The 21,953-nt window shown below is 40.6% G+C and overlaps 1 protein-coding gene and 1 long non-coding RNA gene across 8 annotated transcripts in view; one reads left to right on the top strand and one right to left on the bottom strand.

Annotated features, from left to right (window-relative positions):
* The window catches only part of LOC140200280 (uncharacterized), a 49,805-nt gene extending 48,386 nt beyond the window's left edge, over positions 1 to 1,419 (top strand). Inside the window, exon 3 of the long non-coding RNA XR_011886587.1 lies at positions 1,094 to 1,419. This is a non-coding gene — a long non-coding RNA (uncharacterized lncRNA). The remainder of the gene's footprint in view (positions 1 to 1,093) is intronic.
* Positions 1 to 19,891, bottom strand: part of fat3a (FAT atypical cadherin 3a) — a 728,759-nt gene extending 708,868 nt beyond the window's left edge. For all 7 annotated transcript variants that reach the window (XM_072263367.1, XM_072263369.1, XM_072263370.1 and 4 more), the window contains exon 1: positions 19,398 to 19,891. The gene's annotated coding sequence lies outside the window, so the exon portion shown is untranslated. The remainder of the gene's footprint in view (positions 1 to 19,397) is intronic.
* Positions 19,892 to 21,953: the final 2,062 nt, after the last annotated feature.

Genomic DNA, 21,953 nt, shown 5'->3' with positions numbered 1-21,953 from the left:
GTGTACATTTGCCATTACTCCTTAAGTGCTTTGGTTGCTTAACGTCCTCAGGTACAGGCTATTAATAGGTTACAAAAATGGTGCAGAAGGCAAATAGACATACATTCTAACCATTTTCGGTAATACTCAATATTGATCTGCTGTCGCAACTTTGTTGCAATGCTTTTTTGTTGCTGTTAGCTAAACCAACCACTAAGAACCAAAATTTGAAAGTGGTAGATGGATTGATTACAGGATGACTTTTAGAGCCAACTCTTCATCCTGGAATATAGATGTAGAAAACTTTCAAAAGATGGTAATGATACTGGAGGGTCACAGTTTCAAATCCTTCAGCTAAGTTCTTGCCTAACTGATGAAACTATCCATGTCTTCCTGCAAATTAAATTTTATCCTCATTGTCAAACCTACAAACATTTTAAATCAACTGCAAACTTCTTTATCATGCCCACTAAATTTAAAGACTACTGTTAGTATATTCTCCAATCACAAAACACCTGTTAATCCAGCTAACGATCGTTAGCATTAACACTCCAATCCCATAGATTTGCAATTTTTTTAAACCAGTTTGCCACGAGAGATCCTGCCAAAAGTCTTCTGAAACAGCCAAACAATACCAATATATTTTTTAAAATGACATCACTCTAAAGCAAATTTCCTTTAACCAATCTTAGTGAATTGAACCTGATTTATAATGAGTGGTTTACCAGTTAAATACCACATCCAAAATTTCCATTTACCTCAATGGAATACAACATGCATTTGTAACCATCATATCATGCATGTTTAACAGGATCCCCAGATGTTAGAATTACCTTAGGATGATTAAAGGCCAAGCCGAAATGGAAGTTACTGATGATGTGTATAAACAAGCATAAAACATCAAGAGAGCTGAAAGGGGACCCTGACACACACTTGCTCTGATGTTCCATGCCTGATAAACAAAACCTGCCTAGACTGCGGTCCCAACACAGTATGACCTGACTTTGCCAAAGATTCTGAAGGAAAGCAGGTCATTGTTTAAAAAAAAGAGCACCAAATCAATATCAACAAATAACATGGGAATTTCCCTCCTTTTATTTCACTGCAAATGAAGATCTTTTCTAGTGGATTTATAACAGACACAGAAGTGCTCACAGCCAAGCTAAGCAGAAGTTTTCATGTCTGGCATAGGAAGTGCCTCATTTGAATTGTTGGCTTTGTAACAAAAGCTACAATTGAAAGCCAAATGCCAAACAATTATTTTTATGGATCCTAGAAGCAGAAGGAACCTTACAGAGTCACTAACCCAAGTACTTGAGAATATGATTTTGCACCTATGTATTGCTACAAACTATATGTGGAAGAGATAATTGAAATGTAATCGATAAACAAATTTATACAAATTGTAATCAGTGAGATCCATATTTTCGAATTGTATGTTTCCTGTCAAGCATATTTTGTTTAATAAAATCAGCCAATAAAAAGCTGATCACAACCCATCTGCAGTAATGTTAACTTCCTTTGAAAGTAACACATTGTAAATTAGAAAATGCCTTGAATCCACAAGTGCAAGCAACAGATTTTTTTGTGTGAAAACTGGCCAGAATTATCAACCAAAGGAATCCCAATTAACCAGAGAAAATAATTCCAAGTATCAACAGCATAGTTACATAAAATGTATTAAAATTGTCAATGTTATCTTGATTTTAGCTTTTCCTAACAATTTCTACATACATGGATGGTAAATTTAATGAAAACATAATGACTAAATGGATAAATGTGCCTCTTTCCTTGATGCTCTATATTCTTTTGAAAGAGCAGGAACGTTAATTGGAAAGATGACAATTAACTGAGCATTAATCAGCTTAAAATTAAATAGGCATCAATGTAGACAAGCTCAGTATAAGCAGCGGTTAAGGAGAGGAGGATAAGAAAACACTTGGAGAACAGTAGTTTAAGGAGGAACCTGAAACAAATAAATTTATCAAATTTACAAAAGATGTGCATTTATTTCACTTTCTGCAGAGATCACTCCCTCCGTGATTCCTTTGGCCATTCATCCCTCCCCACTAATCTCCCTCCTGGCACATATCCCTGCAATTTCTTGATCTGGACAACTTTCAATTCCCTAGCCCTGACTGCCTCATCTTCACCTGGATGTCTGGTTCCTAAATACTTCTATCCCTCATCAAGGCGGCCTTAAAGGTCTCTGCTTCTTTCTCCACAAAAGACCCAACCAGTTCCCTCCCACCACCACCTTCCTCTGAGGGGAAGAAATGGCCCTCCACATCATTAATTTTTTCTTCAGCTCCTCCCATTTTCTCCAAACGCAAGGGGTAACAATGGGCACCAGCATGGGCCCCAGCTGTGCCTGCCTTTTCACTGGCTACATAGAACAGTCCACACCCCATCTTCGCTGGTAATGTTTCCCAACTCTTCCTGTGCAACACTGACAGTTGCATTGGTGCTGCTTCATGCACCCATGCAGAGCTGGTCAAGTTCATCAACTTTGCCTCCAACTTCCAACCTGCCCTTAAATTCACTTGGTCCATTTCTAACACCACTTTCCCCTTTCACGATTTCTGTCTCCATCTCTGGAGACAAACTGTCATCAGGCATCTTTCAGAAACCTACCAATTCCTACAGCCATCTTGACTATACCTCTTCCCACCATGTCTCCTATAAAAATGCTATTCCCTTTTCTTAGTTCCTTCATCTCCACTGCATCTGTTCCCAAGATGAGGCTTTTCTCTCCAGACATCAAAGGTGTCCTCCTCCTTCAAAGAACAGGGTTTCCGTTCCTCCACAATTGATACTGACCTCACCTGCACCTCTCCATTTTCTGAACATTCGTACTCTCTCCATCTTCCCACTGCCTTAGCAGGGATAGTGTTCCTCTTGTCTTCATAATCCTCCACAATTTCTACCATCTTCAACCGGGTCCTACCACCAAACACATCTTTACTTCCCCCCCCCCCACCCCCACTATTCTCTGCTGATAACGCTGCCATCATGATTCCCTTGCCCATTCATCCCTCCCCACCGATCTCCCTCCTGGCCACCTCCCTACAATTGACCGAAACACTACACCTGCTCATTCACCTCCTCCCTTACCTCCATTCAGAGCCCCAAACAGACCTTCCAGGTGAGGCAACACTTCATCTGCAAAGCTATTGTATTCAGTGCTCCAGATGCAGCCTCCTCTATATTGGTGAGACTTGATGTAAACTGGGGGACCACTTTGTCGAGCTACTCCACTCCAACTGCCAAAAGTGAAATTTCCCAGTGGCCAATTTTAATTCCTCTCTCCATTCCCATTTTCTATTGCCTCCTCTTTCTCCCATGGTCCACTCTCATTTCATATCAGACTCCCCTTTACCTTTCCCAGCCACCTGGCTTCACCTATCACCTTCTAGCTAGTCCTCCTTCCCTTCCCCTGCCTTTTTATTCTGGTATCTTCCCCCCTTCCTTTCCAGAAGGGACTTGCCCCAAAATGTTGACCATCTATTCATTTCCATAAATGCTGGCTGACCCCAATTTCTCCAACACACTGCGAGCGCTGCTCTGCATTTATATAGTATTCATTGTACCTGAAGATGCCCCATAGCACTTCTCCATAGCCAAAGAATTTGTAAAGTGTATGTACAGTTAAAATCAAAAATGTACCAAGCAACTTACAAAGTCCAACCAGAAAACAGAACAACTAAGTGAACAAGTTAGCTGTTCTGGGTCGAAACAGTGATAGGTACTGGCTTGAACTTGCAATTAAGAAATACCCTATTTACCATTCACAGGCAGAGTACAGGAGAGAATTAAGAAATCATACTATGCAATAACTGTGCATTAAACATGAACTGATAGTAATTGTGCAGGCTCACTATCCTTAATGCACATGTACATCACATGCCTGAGGAGCCACAGTCCAAATTATGGAAACCTGCTGGACACATTTTAAGTTGGGCTGTGTACAGAAATGTTAGCTGGCAAGTTTGGAGCAAGAACTGAAGCTTGCTGAGGAGAGTAATCAACAAAGATGCATCTGTGATAGGGTGGAAGACCAATAATAAAATTATAAAAGTTGGAAGGTGAGAATGGTCAGCCCATAGAATCAGTCCTGTAATGCCTCCTCCCATTTCCCCATTCCTCATCCCCTTTTCCCTCTCTCACCTTATCTCCTTACCTGCCCATCACCTCCCTCTGATGCTCCTCTCCCTTAAGAAAAGGCACTGCATTAAATTTTTAAAGATTTGTGGTGATAAAGCATCTGCTGAGCACGAAGCAGCAGAGAAATTCATTGATGAGCTTGCCAAGATCGGTGCTGATGAAAACCTAACACATTGAACGGCTGCATCAGTACATGTGTGAAGAACAAGTGTCAGACAAAGACTGCGCTCTAGTAGCACAAATTCAGAGTCGGAAATGATGGCGATGCCAAGCTACCTCATTGTACATTCCAAAATCAGAAAAAATCTGAAATCCGAAACACTTCCACCCCAAATATCTCAGATAATGGGTGTACTTCCTTCTAATTGCCTAGTTACCTCACAACAATTCTCAAGGCTTTTAACCAGGAACATTCTGAACACATGATTAGACATGAGTGTCATGAAAATTGGACAGGTTATTAAGAGCTGAGAACATTATGGACAAACATATAAACAGATCCAACTGGATACAAGAAGGATAGATACTTTTATAACCAAAATGCATCTGCTGATTCTGAATTTCATCTGGATTTTCCAGAGTTACCATCTATCTCCCTTAAACACGGTAAAGAACTTGATGAGAATAGTCAAGCATAAATCAGGTGTACTTCTCTCTGGCAAACTATCTTTATTATTTATTGAGATTCAGTGCAGAATAGCTCCTTCTGGGCCTTCGAGCCACACTGCCCAGCATTTTACAATGACCAATTAACCTACTAACTGGGACGTCTTGGGACTGTGGGAGGAAACCAGAGCACCCGGAGGAAACCCACGGGGTCACCGGGAGAACATAAAAGCTCCTCACAAGCAGTGATGGGAAATGAACCCAAGTCACCCGTACTGTACAGCGCTGTGCTCATCATTCACATATATTGCACTGAAGTATATCAGAAAAGCATCAAAATGCATCTTCTCTTCATTATTTGATGCAGCAACATATTTGAAGTAACTGTGGTAAAACAATTGCAGGCTAACAGGAAGCGGGAGAGAGGAGGGCAAGGCAGGCACAAGTTAGCTCATAGTTCCAAACATGGTGTGTCCAACCTGCCACTATTAGTTTCCAATCTCACACACTCACTTGGCCCAAGCGTAGAATGTTGAAATCCGTGGTTGTCTACATCCTCCTGTTGGAGGTCTCAGAGGAGATAACCTGAAAAGCTCCGATGAAAGCTTAGTCCCCTTTGAACTTCATCAAGGACTTTTATAGTTTTTAAATATCAAAGATAATTGAAAACTAAAGTGTAATAAATTATTTCAAAAGTACCAGTAAGGCTAATTATAAAGTACAAAAACCATTTGAAAATAATTGGAAATGTTTAAAAACATCAAAATTAATTTACTTTTGCCTTTTCATCCATAAGCACAGATTCTTTCCTGGGAGTCTTCAGTCATACATCAGGTCAGCCCTGGCTTGGGATCAGAGTCAATTCCCCAATGCCCTGCTGGATAATCCAAGTAAGACTGGGTTCTGGCACCATGGAGTCCAGCAATAAAGCGTTGTGACAGATGTGGTACCATCTGTCACTCAGTACATTCAGGACTTCTGCAATTGGCAATTTGCGTATCAAAGTCTGAGACTTCAAGTTTCAGTAATTGAATGCCAGCCAAAAGTGCCAACTACACCCTCAAAGATTCACCTCAATGGTTCAAGTTCAGTGATTATTCTTCAGAATAGTACAAAAATAGAGAAACTTATTTTTGGACACATATCTGCATCTGAAAATATTTTCATAAACCTTTTTCCCAGTTCTGATAAAGTACTTTGGCCAGGAAAGTTTCTCTTTCCACTATTTTACATTTCTAGCCTTTTCTGCTTTATTTCAGATTTCCAGCAGCCATAAGATTCTGGTTGCACAATGTGCTAATTGAAAGATTTAAAGATTAGCTTTATTTGTCACGTGTATTGAAACACAGTGAAATGCATCGTTTGTGTCAATGACCAACAAAGACCAAAGATAAGCTGGGGGCAATGCCTATGACGTCAACATAGCATGCCAACAATGCATAACCTTAATCACATGTCTATGAAATGCAGAGGGAAACTGGAGCACCCAGAGGAACCCACACAGTCATTGGGAGATTGAACAAACTCCTTGAGAGAGCAGCAGGCATTGAACCCCTATTGGTAGTTGCTGGAACTGTTAAGCGTTTTATCAACCACTTGATTATCAACTCTCCAATTCCCCTCCCCCACACAAAACGCAACATGGGCCCCAAAATCTCCACCTCTGCACAAGGACGAAATAAGAGACCCCACACTGTATGCAACAAGAACATCAACCCCAAATCACCCGCACAAAAAAACCTAACAAAAACACCAACACCACCCCCCCCCCCAACCCCTTCCTTCCACACAAAAAAAATGAGAAAGAACGAGCAACAACAAATCAGAATACAAGTACTACTGGACTGAAAAGTCCATAGTCCAAATCCATAAATGCAGAACCTTCATAACATCCTCCAATATCATCGAAAGTGAGAGACACTGCTCGAACATACAGGCCTACCCACCAGACTCAGTGATAAGCCACACAAGCTCCTTCTGCAGCATCCCATCAGTGATCAAAAGACAGGTAGTTGGCACTGAACCCTCATATGCCTTTCGCATTCACCTTGATGTTTCAATCTTACTCGTCGTCTTATTTGGCAAAATGGAATTGAACATCTTGTAGTTTCTTCACCTCGAGGCTCGTACTTGCCTCCCGGAATCTTCTCAGAGAAAGCAAAGCGCAGGGTCACTTAATTGCTCTCCAAACGGTAAATCACAGGCTTTAGCAGTTCTAGAAATACATTTAAGATGAAAAATATACATCAAGGTGAAATAAAAAGTTTCACAGTCTAACCAGAAGATGTCAACACAGGAAGCGTTGTGTACATAGGCGCTATCTTGACCAGAACTTCCTAGTTAATCCAGGTATCTGGATGTCAATTCTGCAAAAATGTGTCAATATCATGCGACCCAAGGATTGCCCACTTACACAGGTGCAGAACTTCACAGGTACAACATATACTTCAATCATACTCAAGAGGTCCTATTTGGGTTGGCCCCAAACTATGGAATCCAGCCTGTAAAACCAACTATAAGAAAGACCCCTCTGTGTTAAAAGCTTAATCTAGTCTGCAGCTTTGCTTTGAGCCTCACTACCACATTGAGCATTATTACCCCCAGCAACCAACCGCAACCACCTTTCACTCCTCTGACCCAGCTCTCCAATACTGATCACCTCAAATGAAGTCCTGACATGTTTTCTGCCATGACATCACGTCTTTTTTTTTTAAACTTTCAATTGTTCCATCACTGGAGAAAGGCCTAGAGGATTATTGAACATATAAGCACTCCGCAATCTACAGGCATAATGCTCGTGCTTCTAAGTCGATCAAAAGATTTGGTTTTCGCTTAGTTTTATCACATTTAATCGATTACTTTTTGTTTGAAAATGAAGTTTCCAATATTTTTCCAACAAAGGACATGACCAAAACATGTGAGTTAAAGAAGCTATCTCGGAATGACATCTATCACATATAGGCTTAATATACGAATAATAACGAGATAGTTTATCTTTGGACATATGAGCCCTGTGCACTACTTTAAACTGTATCAACACATGTTTAGCACATATAGAGGATGAATTAACCAATTGAAGAATTTTTCCCATTTTTCAATCGGTATAATAATCTTAAGTTCTCTTTCCCAATCAGTTTTAATTTTATTGGAAACATCAGGATATAAATTCATAATTATGTTATAAATAATTGCTACAACACTTTTCTGAGAGAGCTTTAGATCTAAAATTTTTTCCAAAGTATCCATTGGATATGAGTGTGGAAAATTAGGAGAAGCAGTAATTAAAAAGTATCTAATCTGTAGGTATCTAAAAAAGTGAGATCTGGGTAAATTATATTTATTAGAAAGTTGTTCAAAAGACATGAAACAATTATCCAAAAATAAATCTCGAAAACGTACTATACCTTTGGTTTTCCAATCAAAGTAAGCTTGATCCATAGTGGAAGGTTGAAAAAGGCAATTAGATAAAATAGGACTTGCTAAAATAAATTGATTGAACCCAAAAAATCTTCAGAATTGAAACCATATACGTAAAGTACACTTAACAGAATATTATTTTTGATATTATTTCAACGGTTTTGAATATAGACCTACAACCTCACCCAATTACTGCTATTTTTGGATTATCAATGATAGACTCAAATCATTTAACCTCTTCAGCACGCCGGATGCTTGCATTTTTTACTTTAATGGCTAGAAGATCCATTTTGCTGAATTGGAAAGAGATTAACCCTCCTACTGTATTTCACTGTTTTCACAAACTATGTTGTGTTTGAATTTGGAAAAAATTAGAAGTGTGGTTTATGACCCTTCCATTAAATTTGAAAAAACTTGGAGGCCATTTATTCAGCATTTTCATATGATGTAATTTGACCATTTCCAAACTTATTTTAACTTCTCTGTACTGTTGGTTGAGAGGAATGGAGTCGTCGACACTAAAGTTTTCTTCTCTTCCATTTTTACGTTGTTAGAATTGCCCAAGTCTTTTTAGTTTAGTTGACTAATTCTGTTTAGTTCAGTTTTTTTTGGGGTGGGGTTTGTTTTTTTTTCTTTTTTTTCTTCTTTTTCATGATTTTTCTCCAGTTTTTTTTTGTCCTGTATTATTCATTGTTATCCTACATGATTGGGAGTTTTGTCAATTTATACTATTTGGTTTCATAATTACTCATTTTAAGTATAACAATGTATTTCCAACAATTTTGTATTATTGCTATGTTATGTTTATATTTTATGAAACTAATAAAAAGATTGAAAAAGAAAAGAAAGAAAATGAAGTTGATGTAACAAACAAGAAGCACATAGATTTCTCCATAGGTGACAAGTTAATTTTCTAGTCCATTATGTCTTTCACATGTGTAGCAGAAATAAGATATTCATTGATGTCAGTAATAAGAACTGTTCTGGAAATCAGTCTGCAGTGTACTGTAGAATACAATCTACAAAGTAACAACATGCAAATCCACCATCACACTGTACCAGCATCAGGACAGAAGAAATAATAAGTGATATTAACAAGCATTAAAAGTGGGACAGATTCCAAAACCAGTTTGCTGCGAATTACAAACACAAGTATAACAAAGGTAAGAAATATATCCTGAAAAATGTATATCAGGTATCTAATTACTGGAGCAGTTGTGCCCTGCCCATGTGAAATAACACAACTCACAATATATTGAAAGTATGACAATTAGGACAGCACTTGGAAAATGAACTGATATTTCTTAAACCAAGCCAACAAATTCAAAATAGATCTGATGAAAAACAGCTGAAAGCAGATACACATTTCCATTCCTGCTTCATTGTAAAGTATGAGGACTTTTAAATATTTCTCAGTGGTGCTATTTGATTTTAACCTTCAATTGAAATAGGACAGTTGAGAATTATAGTCAAAGCTATGTTGGTCTAGATAAAATTTGACCAGATTCATCCTTAAAAAAAGAATGGCTAAAAGGTACTGCATTTCTTTTAGATCTTAAATTTGAAATCTAAAATATAAAGCTGCCACTACTTGAAGATAACAAAATGAAGGCCACCACTAAAAACATCTCTTCTTGTAAAAACTCTACATTTACAACTGTTCAGTTCACCTTGAAAAATATTTTAAAAGGAAGAGTAAATACTTTTATCAATACCTCTGGAGTAAAATATGACCTATTTGCCCACTCACTGGTCCTTTCTTAGGTAGTATTCTGGAGTTTTGTGAATATAACAGATATTAATTCAAACAAGAATCAGGCTTCATTTCTTATCGTAAATGTAAATTAAGTTCAGGAAGCTTGCAATTAGCCTTCAGATTTTTTAAAAATTGCTAGCAGTAAATTGAAGTTAAAAGTACAGGCTGCTCCTCAGACTTAGAGATTGTATATGCAAGAGCCAAACATTAAAACAATGTGATTGCATTAATTGGATTGCATCAAACCAAGCAACATGGCTAAATTATTTGCACAATTGTGACTTAAGTATAAACTGGTAGACCAGATGGATGTTGTCACTTAGCATATCAAACATGGTCACAGGTATAGGCAATCAATAGATCTGTGCACTTTATCATCTTTGTGTACTCAGAGACAGCCCTGACCACATTAATTTTGGGTGTCTGGCTTTCGCTCATCGAAAGTTTAGAATATTTGTTTTATTTAGTTTCTCCCAAAGGTGTTTGGACCTTGAGAGGCATCCTATCAATTAAAATATGTGTCCACTATGTACCTCAAAGGAACCATTTGTCAACCCAAAGTATTGAAGTAAACAATGTCATTGTAACTATTGAAACTGCATGGAATAACCTATTGTTACCTTTGAGATTAAGGGTATTAAAATGTGATGTGCCTTTTGGCTTTGTGAGCCTTTACTGAGAGCATCTTCAGAATGATGCCTGCTTGTTGGGCTGAACGATGAGTTCTACATCACCAGCTTCAGTGTATTTCCAGTGACTTTGATCACAGTCACAACACTGACAGCGAAATGAAACTACAGATCAATAGAAACTTTTGCAGTCCGATGACAAGTAAAATTTCAGTCTGCAATGAAGCACATGTACAGCCATGTGAATGAGCAATGTAACTTAAGCAGCCCATTCATGTTACATGTTACTCCACATAGACGCAACAACAGTATGGACACGCGCAGTGGAAACACCGCAATGGGGGGGGGGGGGGCAAAATCCCAGTTGTATTTTTTAAAGTGTCAAAAATGCCTATGTTTCTGTAATGATTGTATATTACCTATTTTAATAATTGATGCCATTTAATGAGCAACCAAACATGCATATTAGTCAAAGCAGCTTAACAAACTTCACCTACACAATTTTTCACTCATCCTTTGGTTTGTTATCAAGTTTTAAATGAAATAACATGCAGTCTGAGTAGCTAGGAGCATCTGCCTCAAAACAGGACATTTTGTGCTGAGTCTCCCACTGATGTGACAAAACAATTTTCCACGTCACTGATATCAAAAACACTGACGACAAACTCTCAGAAGTTGCATTCTCCCTTAATGGATTCTCCAGAGCAGAACTTCAGTCACATGGAGAGAAAACATAATGTAAAATGACTGCTATCAAGACAGCTTCCACCTTGTGTTTTTCATCCTGTTCTTTCATTACTAAACACTGAGAACTCATCCAATTAACAACAGTTCCAACATACCTGTCAGTACAAAAACCGAAACTTCCCTGGCGCTTTTGAATGATTTTATTTTGCTTATGTGGAATTCAGAGACGCACACAGGCAATCGGTTTACTTTCTTCTCTCCCTCGGAGCACTGCAAGTGCAATCTCAATCGAGTACCACAATGAAGTGAAGGAGACAAACATCTCACCCCTTGACAGCATTGAGTATTTGCTCGTTAGCAGATTAAGAATATAAATCTCTTTGACAATGAATAACTATTAGATCTTATTTGCAATCTACTAAGAGGAACATTAGCTTTTATACTACCACACAGGTTCATTTACTGCATTTACATATATACAGTACTGTGCAAAATTCTTAGGCAGATACAGTACATATATCTAGGGTGCCCAAGACTCTTGCACAGTACTGTAGTAATTTTATGTTCTGCACTGTACTGCTGTTGCAAAAAAAAAACCAGATATCATGACATGTTTGTGTGAGGATAAATCTGATTCTGATATGGGTCTCTTTTGAGGACTGAGAGTGGAAAGGGGGCAGGGAGAGGGGCATTATGGTTGGGAAAGGGGGAAGGGAGAGTGGAGGGAGCGGGAAGTACCTGAGAGACATTCTGTAGTGATCAGTAAATCAAATGACCTTGCTTAGTGTGTCAGGACTGTATGTATCTGCACCGCACCACCACGCCCACCCCTCACCACTGGCACCACTTCTCTGCCACCTGTCCCACACCCGCTCCTGCAGTGCTCCACCCTCGTCATTCCCAACATCCTTTGCTCCTGCCAGTTTTACAAACTCACTCCCTGCTCCTCAATCGACAAATACAGGACTATGCAGAAGTCTTATGCACCCTAGTTATATACATGTGCCTAAGACTTTTGCACAGTACTGTACGTGATATTTATTCCCATGCAAAATGCCTCCAAAATGGAAAGAAATCTCTATTCACCATTCAGCTAGAAAGCTATTGATCCCATTAAATCATTCTGCTATCCCTTCACAGTTAGATGGGTCACATCACTAACAGCTAGAACCTCAACCTCAGCTAGAAGTTGCGAGCAAAAACTACATTGAGGATTTTCATTACCAGCTATTATGCCACAACCATCAGGCTCTTGAACCAGAATGGATAACTTCACTAACCACAACTCCAAACTGACTCACTTTCAATGACCCTTTTACAATTCATGTTCTCAGTATTTCTTTTAATTTGCTTAGTCCTTTTTTTGCACCTTCATTGTTTGTCGGTCTTTGTTTACATTCTAAGATTCTATTGTAGTTCTTTATTTTTCACGTAAATGCCTTCAAATAAATGATCTCCAGGCAGTGTATGGTAACATACAGTATACGTGCTATGATAGTAAATTTACTCTGAACTTGAAATCTGCTTAACTTTAGGAAAAGCCTTTGTTCCTATTACAATTTTTGCCTTTGATAGGCCTCTCGCTGCAACCACTTTATTTTACATCTACAAGTGGTAATAAGAGACACAGATACTCTGGGTTTCAATTATTCGAATAATCAAAGTCCGACACACAAAAGGTCCTTTGAAGGGCCTCAGCCCGAAACGTTGACTGTTTATTCCCCTCCATTGATGCTGCCTGACTTACGGAGTTCCTCCAAAAATGTGTGCTGCTCAAGATATCCAGCACCTGCAGAATCTCTCACACTTTTGTTGTTAATACTGATATATTTTGATATACAATGAATTCTTATTAATTGAGCCATTAGTTCATTGGAGCAGCTGCTAATTTGGGACACCTCTTAAAGAAAATAAAATTCAAGAAAATGGCATTCATTCATTTGGGACACTATGCTACTTAATTGGGACAGGAGGCTATTAGCAAACAGTTTCTAATTAGTGACAGCCACATGCACTTCTGTGGCTGTTAAACACTACATCATGCTTAGAGTAAACAGTTTTTTTTAAAATAGCGTCAGTTGCATGTGTTTGCATTCAAAGTCTGTGACTTGTGTCACTGATGGCAAGACACAAGCAATAAAATGATTTGGAACAATTTTGGTCACTACAGTTTCAAGCATTCAGGCTTGGAGATGCCAGAAATGGCTGGAGTTTAAAGGGAAATGATTTCACTACTTCAACATGTCAGGAACTATGAAGAATTTGAAGGCATCAACGATCATCTTGAAAGTTACAATGAAATTGAAGATTTGGAGGATGTCATCGAAAGCATTGTACAAAGATAGTCCAATATCGGTACTAGGTGTCTGCACTGGTTTTATTCATTTGTTGGTTGTCCATCATAGCCAATAATGACAGGAGACCTGTACAGGAGAGAGTTTTTAAAGTGGAATAGCCATTGCATTGGAGTAGTCCTACTCTCTCAACCCCGAAGTCCAGGTTCAGTGGTACAGTCAATCAAAAGAACACAGCAGTGGATGAATTCCTCAGTCAATAACTAGTAGGAACCACAGTTTTATAGTAGATACAATTTGTTACTCAGTTTAATGGTAGTTTGTCTTTTTTTATACGTCTTAACCTACTTCCATGAAGCTTCAACTAATTGGGGCAAAAGTACTTGTCCTGATGTGTCTAAGTTAACTGGAATCCACTGTACATTGACAAAAAGTCAAAAGAACAGTTTAGTAGTTCTGGAGGTAACACAGATGGCAAGTGAGCATAGATAGTAAATTCTTCTTATGTATGTAATTCTGTGATAATCAAACCCCCTACAATACCACACCCGTCTAAGCCATTACTTACAGGCAAAATGGGAATCTGTTTCACCAGTACAGAATCACAGCAAAGCCAGATTCAGCCTTTATTTGATATATGTACACAACACACACAGTCCATTCATGGCTAAATATCAGGCTATTATCAAGGGAGAACCCTAACTTTGCCACTCAAAAGCTAGGAAGCTGCCACGGCTCTCCAGCTGTGCCAAAGAGTAGAATCTTACATGTCAGAATATCTTGTGCTACATATATCTACTCAACTATTAATGAAGCTTCTGAGCTCCAGGAACACCAGATAAAATTAGGTTGTTGCAGGCTGTAGCTCTTCCAAATCAAAAATAGACAAAAAGACATCCAGCTTTTATCACTGGTGACACAATACATAACAGGTATTCAGAAAAATCAGAAGTTAGTTTAAGGTCACATACTAAACTTTACTTCCATTTAGAGGAATAATAATTTTAATTTCCCAACTCAATGGACTGTTAAAGGACCATGCTTAGTGAGAAGACCCACCGGTGTAAAATTGTACTGCATAAGGTGTTACGCACCACAAAAAGGCGCTTGCTTACAAGGTGAAAGAGCGTAAGGACCTTTCCGCCACTCAGTCCAAAATGGTGATATTAACAGAAGTCAGGCAGGTCACTGGAGTGTTTCAGCTGCCATATGCAGAGGCGCCTGTTGATGGGGAAATTATCGGATGCACTGCTGGGGACATATTTCTACAACATGGTAGCTCATGATCCAGAATGCACAATGGATGAGGGATAGTGAAAGTATCATTGGTATTAAAATTAAAAAGGGAACAAGTGGCAAGATGGGATGGTGTATTGGGGGGGAGGGGAAAGAGTCAGACACCCACAAAAGGAGAGCCACAGTGAGGGAAATATTTAAAATATCAAGTGGCTAATACATGCAGCTGCTTCCAGCACCAGGTTTCAAAGGCAGAAAACTTTCTCAGAGAGGTCCCGTTAAGCATCACACAGCCTACACTATCATGCATTATGACATTGAAGGCCCTTACACAGACCACAGTTCAATTCTAACACAGTAATTACCCACACAAAATGCTGGAGGAATTCAGCAGGCCAGGCGACATCTAAGGAAAAATCTGCAGTCGATGTTTCCGGCCGAAACCCTTCGGCAGGACTGGAGGAAAAAAGCCAAGGAGTAGACTTGAAAGGTGCGGGGAGGGGAGAGAGAAACACCAGGTGATAGGTGAAACTTGGAGGAACAAGTATAATCTCCCAGTGGCCACGCATTTTAATTCCGCTTCCCATTCCCATATGTCCATCCATGGCTTCCTCCACTGTCCGAATGAGGCCACACTTAGGTTGGAAGGAACAACACCTTATATTCAATCTGGATAGCCTCCAACCTGGTTGCATGAACATCAATTTCTCAAACTTCTGATAATGCCTCTACCCCACTTCACCATTTCCCATACCCTTGTCCCTCTCTCATGTTATCTCCTTGCCCGCCCATCACCTCCCTCTTGTGCTGCTCCCCCCACTTTTTTCTTTCTTCCATGGCCTTCTGTCTTTCACCAATCAACTTCCTAGCTCTTTGCTTCATCCCTCCCCCTCTCACCTATCGCCTGGTATTTCTCTCTCCCCTCCCACCACCTTTCAAATCTACTCCTCAGCTTTTTCTCTCCAGTCCTGCTGAAGGGTTTAGGCTCGAAACGTCGACTGTACTTATTCTCCATAGATGCTGCCAGGCCTGCTGAGTTCCTCTAGCATTTTGTGTGTGTTGCTCAGATTTCCAGCATCTGCAGATTTTCTTGTTTACAATAAGTACCCAATCAGGTTAAGTTGTTGCCCAATAAAATAATGCAACAGGCACACTTATTGTACTGTAAGGTATAAGTACTTTGTACTGTATTAATCCAAATTCAGTTTCATTATCTGCAGTTAGAAACAAATGGTCTGATGAAGAGTCTATAGTCTGAAATTTTAAAAATTTTTGTTTGCCAGAGGTTCTGTTAAATATGCTGTACGTGTCCAGCAGTTTCAGTCTTTTTTTTTCCAGATTTTCAACATTTTCATTTTTATTTTAACTTTCTTACAACTCAAAAAAAAAGAATCAGAGTGCTTACTCATTCTGATTTCCATGTGTTAGCATGGCACATCCACAGCGCTATCATGTTAATAAGATATTAATATAGTAACATTGAAGTCTAATTTGCAGGTACATCAACATACAGTTTACACAGATCACCCTTCTTAAAGCTGCTAGTAAGTTTCATGAACTGATTCAGAGAACAAAGACAATGGCAGAGGGATATATTGTCAAGAGCAAGCAAAGTTAGCCTGCCAGGACAGATCTTATTTTGTATATTAAATAATAAATTTCTCATATTCTTGCCATGTCAAATTCTCTATAACAATTTCAATATATTTGCCCAGACCCAAGAGGTTTACTCCAAATTTATTTTCTGTCACTTTTTTTTTTCTAATTATTGGATGCACTGTCATCTAAGGTGGGAGATTATTGGTCACAAAAGGAGCGTGGTGATGCTGTGAACATCTTCCAGATCAGGCCCGATGAAACATCTGACATCACAAGTGCATATACAGTGTTCCATATTACTACTGAAAGAATGGGAGGTGGGGTTCTTTTACTATCCTAACCAAACATTTTGCTCCAATCAATGTCATTGAATGTTTTTTTTTAAAATGACCAAATTACAATTTGTGGAATTTTGGTGTCAATAACTATGACATTACATTATTTTTGCGCAAGATTGACAACACTTAAGTTATTTATCTTAGTAAGGGAAACAGCAAAAATATTTTTTCAAAATGGTAATAGGATCATAAATGTTAGTGTCTACAAGTACCTACAGTACTGGTATATAAAACACAAAATGACAACATAATCTCACTTACCTGGCTCCACCGATCACCTTTCAGCTAGCCACCTTCCCCTCTCCCCAATTTTTATTCAGATATTTTCCCCCTTCCTTTGCAGTCCTAAAGGGTCCCAGCCTGAAATGTCGATTACTTACTCCTTTCCATAGATGCTGCCTAACCTGCTGAGTTCCTCCAGTATTTTGCATGTGTTGCATTGGATTTCCAGCATCTACAGACTCCTTTGTGTTTATAGAGATAGAATAGCTTTACTTGCCACATGTACATTGAAACGTACAATTTTACGTCAACGATCGACGCAGTTCAGGGACCGCACTGGATGTCACACTTTGGGTACCAACATAGCATTTCCATACTCACTAACCCTAATCATGTCTATGGAATGTGGGAGGAAATCAGAGAAGCCAGTGGAAACCCACGCAGAGAACATACAAGCTCCTTGCAGACAGCAGCATGAATCAAATTCCAACTGGTGATCACCAATCCACCTGCACTGTACCATACCATGTACTTGTCACTACAGCAAACAAAACATAAAGAAAATCAGATAACACACATCAAAGTTGCTGGTGAACGCAGCAGGTGTCAGGCTTTAAAATAGGACAGTCGGGCAGAAGAGTCATTAAGTCCTCGCAGAACTTCAGAGTGGTTTGACTTCATTTAGAAGACAGTATGGAGTCTGGTCCCTCTCTCTGGCTATCCATCCCATAGGATGGTGGTGGTTTCTTTCAGTCAAAAAGGAACAGCGTGTGCGTGAGTGGATTTTAGGTGAGTAGGGGGTTGCACAGATCCAGACCCACCCTCTGGACATCCCCTCCTGGATCCAGCGGCATGGTGGGGTCCAAGACGGCTGGGGGAAGTTCTGCCGCAGTGAATGGCCAGACCAAGCTTCAATGCAAGGGATGTCCTTTCCGCACTTCACGGCACGTGTTTGCTGGATGGCCGTTGACCCTACGAGAGGGTTCATCCGCCCTTTGACAGGTCTTGTTTTCATCCTGCAGGGTGACTAGCCACCCTCCTCTCCGGGCAAGTCTGGTGGGGGAGCTGGTTTAGTCGCCGCCCACCCGACCATGTGACAGGTAGTACTGGGTTACATCGTACCAGTAGCACTCAGATGAGTGACCTGACCTATCTTAATTCCCTGCTAGGGTAACTATTCAGCTGTCCTCTGGTCCCTATAGTTGAAAGGTCATCATTTTACTAAAAGCACTACAGTCATTTGATTTGTGAGATGGAGAGGGGGCAGGAGGACAGCTCAATAGTTACCCTAGCAGAGAATTAAGATAGGTTAATTGAAGGATTGAAAAACTGAGATTTTCACATTGACTGGGTAAATGCTGACAGTGTTTTCCTTGGCTGGAGAATCTACAAATGGAGGGCATAGCCACACGATGATGGCACAGCCACAGAAGACTGGGAAATGGAGAAACTTCCTTAGTCAGAAGACTTCCAATCCCTGGAATTCTCCCCAGACCTTTGTGGATGCTCAGTCCTCCAGTACATTCAATGGCAAAGTTGGTGAATTTTTTTAACATAAAAAAGGAATAAAGCGATGATGGGGATTACAAGAAGAAGGTAGACTTGGCACTGAGGATCAAACATGAAATTGAGTGGCAGAAGAGCCGAAGGATCCACAAGCTCACTCTTACTATTATTTCTCTTATTCTTACAAAAGGCTGTGACATTTTGAGATCAGAGGGTTTTTCGCTTTTCAAATTAAAAATATAAACTCTTTATTTTCACTGGGATAACCTGCTACAAATAGGAAACTACTACAAATGACAATAGGAAAACACAATGTATAACGTATCACATTCACTGCTTTAAAATAGGTCATACAGCCCAACAGTTTATACAGGAACTTGTTTCATTCTTACTTGATCTCACACCGTCACCAATAAGATTTTGCTTATTATCCCTTAGCTGTAGTCGTATGGCGATGGCAAATTTTGAGTAACTCTGCACTCATCAGCGTTTCTGTCCATTAAAGCTGTAGTTCAAAGCAATGCAGCATATCATTCAAATTCCGCGTATTTAGGCAGCCTCACACAGTGCAACCTCAGTGCCGTGCGCCTTCTCCTCGTGCTCGAAAGAAAAATCCGTTTGGTCACTTTGAATTCGCTTTGATTTGCGAAGAAAGTAACCGCAAATATGATATAACTGAAGCAAGGAAAAAAAAACTTGCCACTGAGATCATTTCTAACCGTTACTCAGTGTCGTTGGAAGACGTTACGAGTTACGATTTATGGAGTCGGATCTTTGAGCAATCATTGTGCAAAAACATTTACCATTCGGCAGTTGTAAGGCATCAGGTGAACTGTCGCAGCGTGGGGAGGGGGGAAACTTGTTGCCCAACTTTAGTCAACTGATTTCACAAAAATTCCCGAGCGAGCGCGCGTCTTTAATCGCGTCCGTGATAAAACAGATAATGAATGAGGCGCCTTCTTACCAGGTTTCCTTGGGGCAGGGGAGGAGGGGCGATAAGAAGAAAATTCTTTTTTTGTTGGGTTGTGAAAAGCCGCAGCTCGATGCGTATTCCTGCTCGCGAAGAGTTGTCTTCCTCCAACTCGGGATAAAGCTTCCTGACAGCCACCGCCAGCAGCGAGCGCGATGCGAGAGGAGGCTGGAGCTGCCGACTTCACTGAGTTGCCCCGGCTCAGGGAAACACGCCGCACGCTTCGGTACCTCTGCAAACAACTTCTGCCAACATCAGTCCGCACTCTCGCTGCAGCCAAGTAACCTTCCCATTACCGGCTTAGGAACTGCAAAGGGGGCGGGGAGAGCGAGGGAGGGTGCTGCTGAACCCGGATTTAACCGGTGCCGAACAGGCGGCAGCGGAGGGGGACGACTGGTGGCTCCCCGCTCTTCACTCATCGACAGCCCAGCTGCCCCGAGTCCCTTCCCTCCCTCCAATGGAAGCTATGTCCCTGCATCACGGGAAATGGAGTCCTTTGGGCCGCTGGGACAAGCGCAGGCATCAGCCTGCAGGGTGGGAACAATATCAAACTGAAATTAGTTTATGTCATAAATTGTAATAAAATATAAAGTTTGTGTTATTGTTAACTCGCAGTCTAACTGCCTTGATTTGTCCCATACAAGTCGCCTTCAGTATACTATTGGCGAATATTTGTTCATGTCCTTACTTGTTTTCTTTTGTTTTAAAGAAGGTGCAACACTCGCAGAAATAAGAATGAACCACGTTCCTACCTTGTTACTCATTCCCTGCCAAACTTGTGCGCTTAAAAATTCAACCACACTCAGAAGAGCGGGGCAACGATTGGTTGATCTTCACTTCAATTCGGGGCCGAACGAGCGCTGCGCCACTCCAGTGGTTAACGATGCTGCCAGTCATCCTTTAACTGCAATGAACGGAAGGGTAGTGCGTGGCGGACAGGTGTAGCGAGTTTCGGGAGGTGCTGGAAAGGCCTCCTACCGATAAGTTTAAGTTGAGTACAAGGGAGAGGTTATTGGGAAATCTGGTTTCTCGCTCTATGCAAGACGATTAATTTCATCGATTCATAGAGCCAGACAATATGGAAACAGGCCAGAGGCAGAAGAAACGCTGCACAAAGTACTGGAGAAACTCAGCGGGTCAGGCATCAGCTAGTCATGGAACATTACAGCACAGAAACAGGCCCTTCGGCCCATCTTGTCTTGCTGTCCTGATTTGCCTAAGATCTATCTGCATCCAGATCATAGCCCTCCACATCCCTCTCATCCATGTACCTATCCAAACTTGTCATAAATTTTGTGATTGAAATGTTCAATTTAATATCAGAGAATGTATATACAGTCTGAAATATTTACTCTTCAAAGAGGCATCCACGAAACAAGAAACCCCAAAGTAGCACCAGAACCCCAAAGCCCACTCCCCCTCCCCCACTGGCACAAGCAGAAGCACTGAACCTCCAACAACCACCACCCCCCCCCCAACCATGCAAGCAGGCAAAAGCCCCCAAAGAGCCCTTGATCTGGAATCCATCAAAAATTACAGTCCACAACCCAGAAGTTCAGTACCTCAGACAGGCTCCCTCTCTGCAGGGACAGAGAGAGAGAGATCTTACTCCTGAACAATGAGAGCGGGAGACCAGCAGCTTGCTGTTCTGATGTTACAGTCCTCTGTGTTGCTTCTCCAAGCACCCTGACTTGAAGACTGACAGGCTTTGAATGGAAAAAAATCCTATAAAAGGTAGGGGATTCAGCCCAGTAAAACCCTCCGTTCCATTGAGCACATCTACATGAAACACTGTCGTAGGAAAGCAGCATCTATCGTCAAAGATCCTCGCCACCCAGGCCATGCTCAACCCATAGACCTGCCTTCTCGCCATATCCTTTGATGCCCTGACTGATCAGGAAATGATCAACTTCCGCCTTAACTATACCCACAGACTTGGCCTCATTCAACTGATTCACTACTCTCTGGCTAAAAAAAATTACTCCTTACTTCTCTTCTAAAAGGTTGCCCCTCTATTTTGAACCTGTGTCCTCTAGTTCTGGATACCCCCACCGTAGGAAACATCCTCTCCACATCCACCCTATCTAGTCCTTTCAGCATTCAGTAAGTTTCAATAAGATCCCCCCACAATCTTCTAAATTCCAGTGAGTACAGGCCCAAAGCTGGCAAATGCTCCTCATATTAACCCTTCATTCCCTGGAATCAGTCTCATGAACCTCCTCTGGACTCTCTCCAATGATAACATATCTTTTCTAAGATATGTGGCCCAGAATTGTTGACAATATTGCAAGTGCAGCCTGACTAGTGTCTTATAAAGGCTCAGCATTATCTCCTTCCTTTTATATTCCATTCACCTTGCCACTTTTTGCCCATTCTTCCAATCTGTCTAAGTCCTGCTGCAATCGCATGGCTTCCTCAGCACTACCTATCTTTGTATCATTCACAAACTTTGTCACAAAGCCATCAATTCCATTATCCAAGTCATTGACAAACAATGTGAAAAGCAGTGATCCCAATACTGAACACTACTAGTCACTGGCAGCCAACCAG

Source organism: Mobula birostris, chromosome 7 (genome assembly GCF_030028105.1).
Source record: "Mobula birostris isolate sMobBir1 chromosome 7, sMobBir1.hap1, whole genome shotgun sequence".
NCBI classification, from domain to species: domain Eukaryota; kingdom Metazoa; phylum Chordata; class Chondrichthyes; order Myliobatiformes; family Myliobatidae; genus Mobula; species Mobula birostris.
Note: the sequence above shows the minus strand (reverse complement) of the source record. Positions and strands in the feature narration are given on the sequence as shown.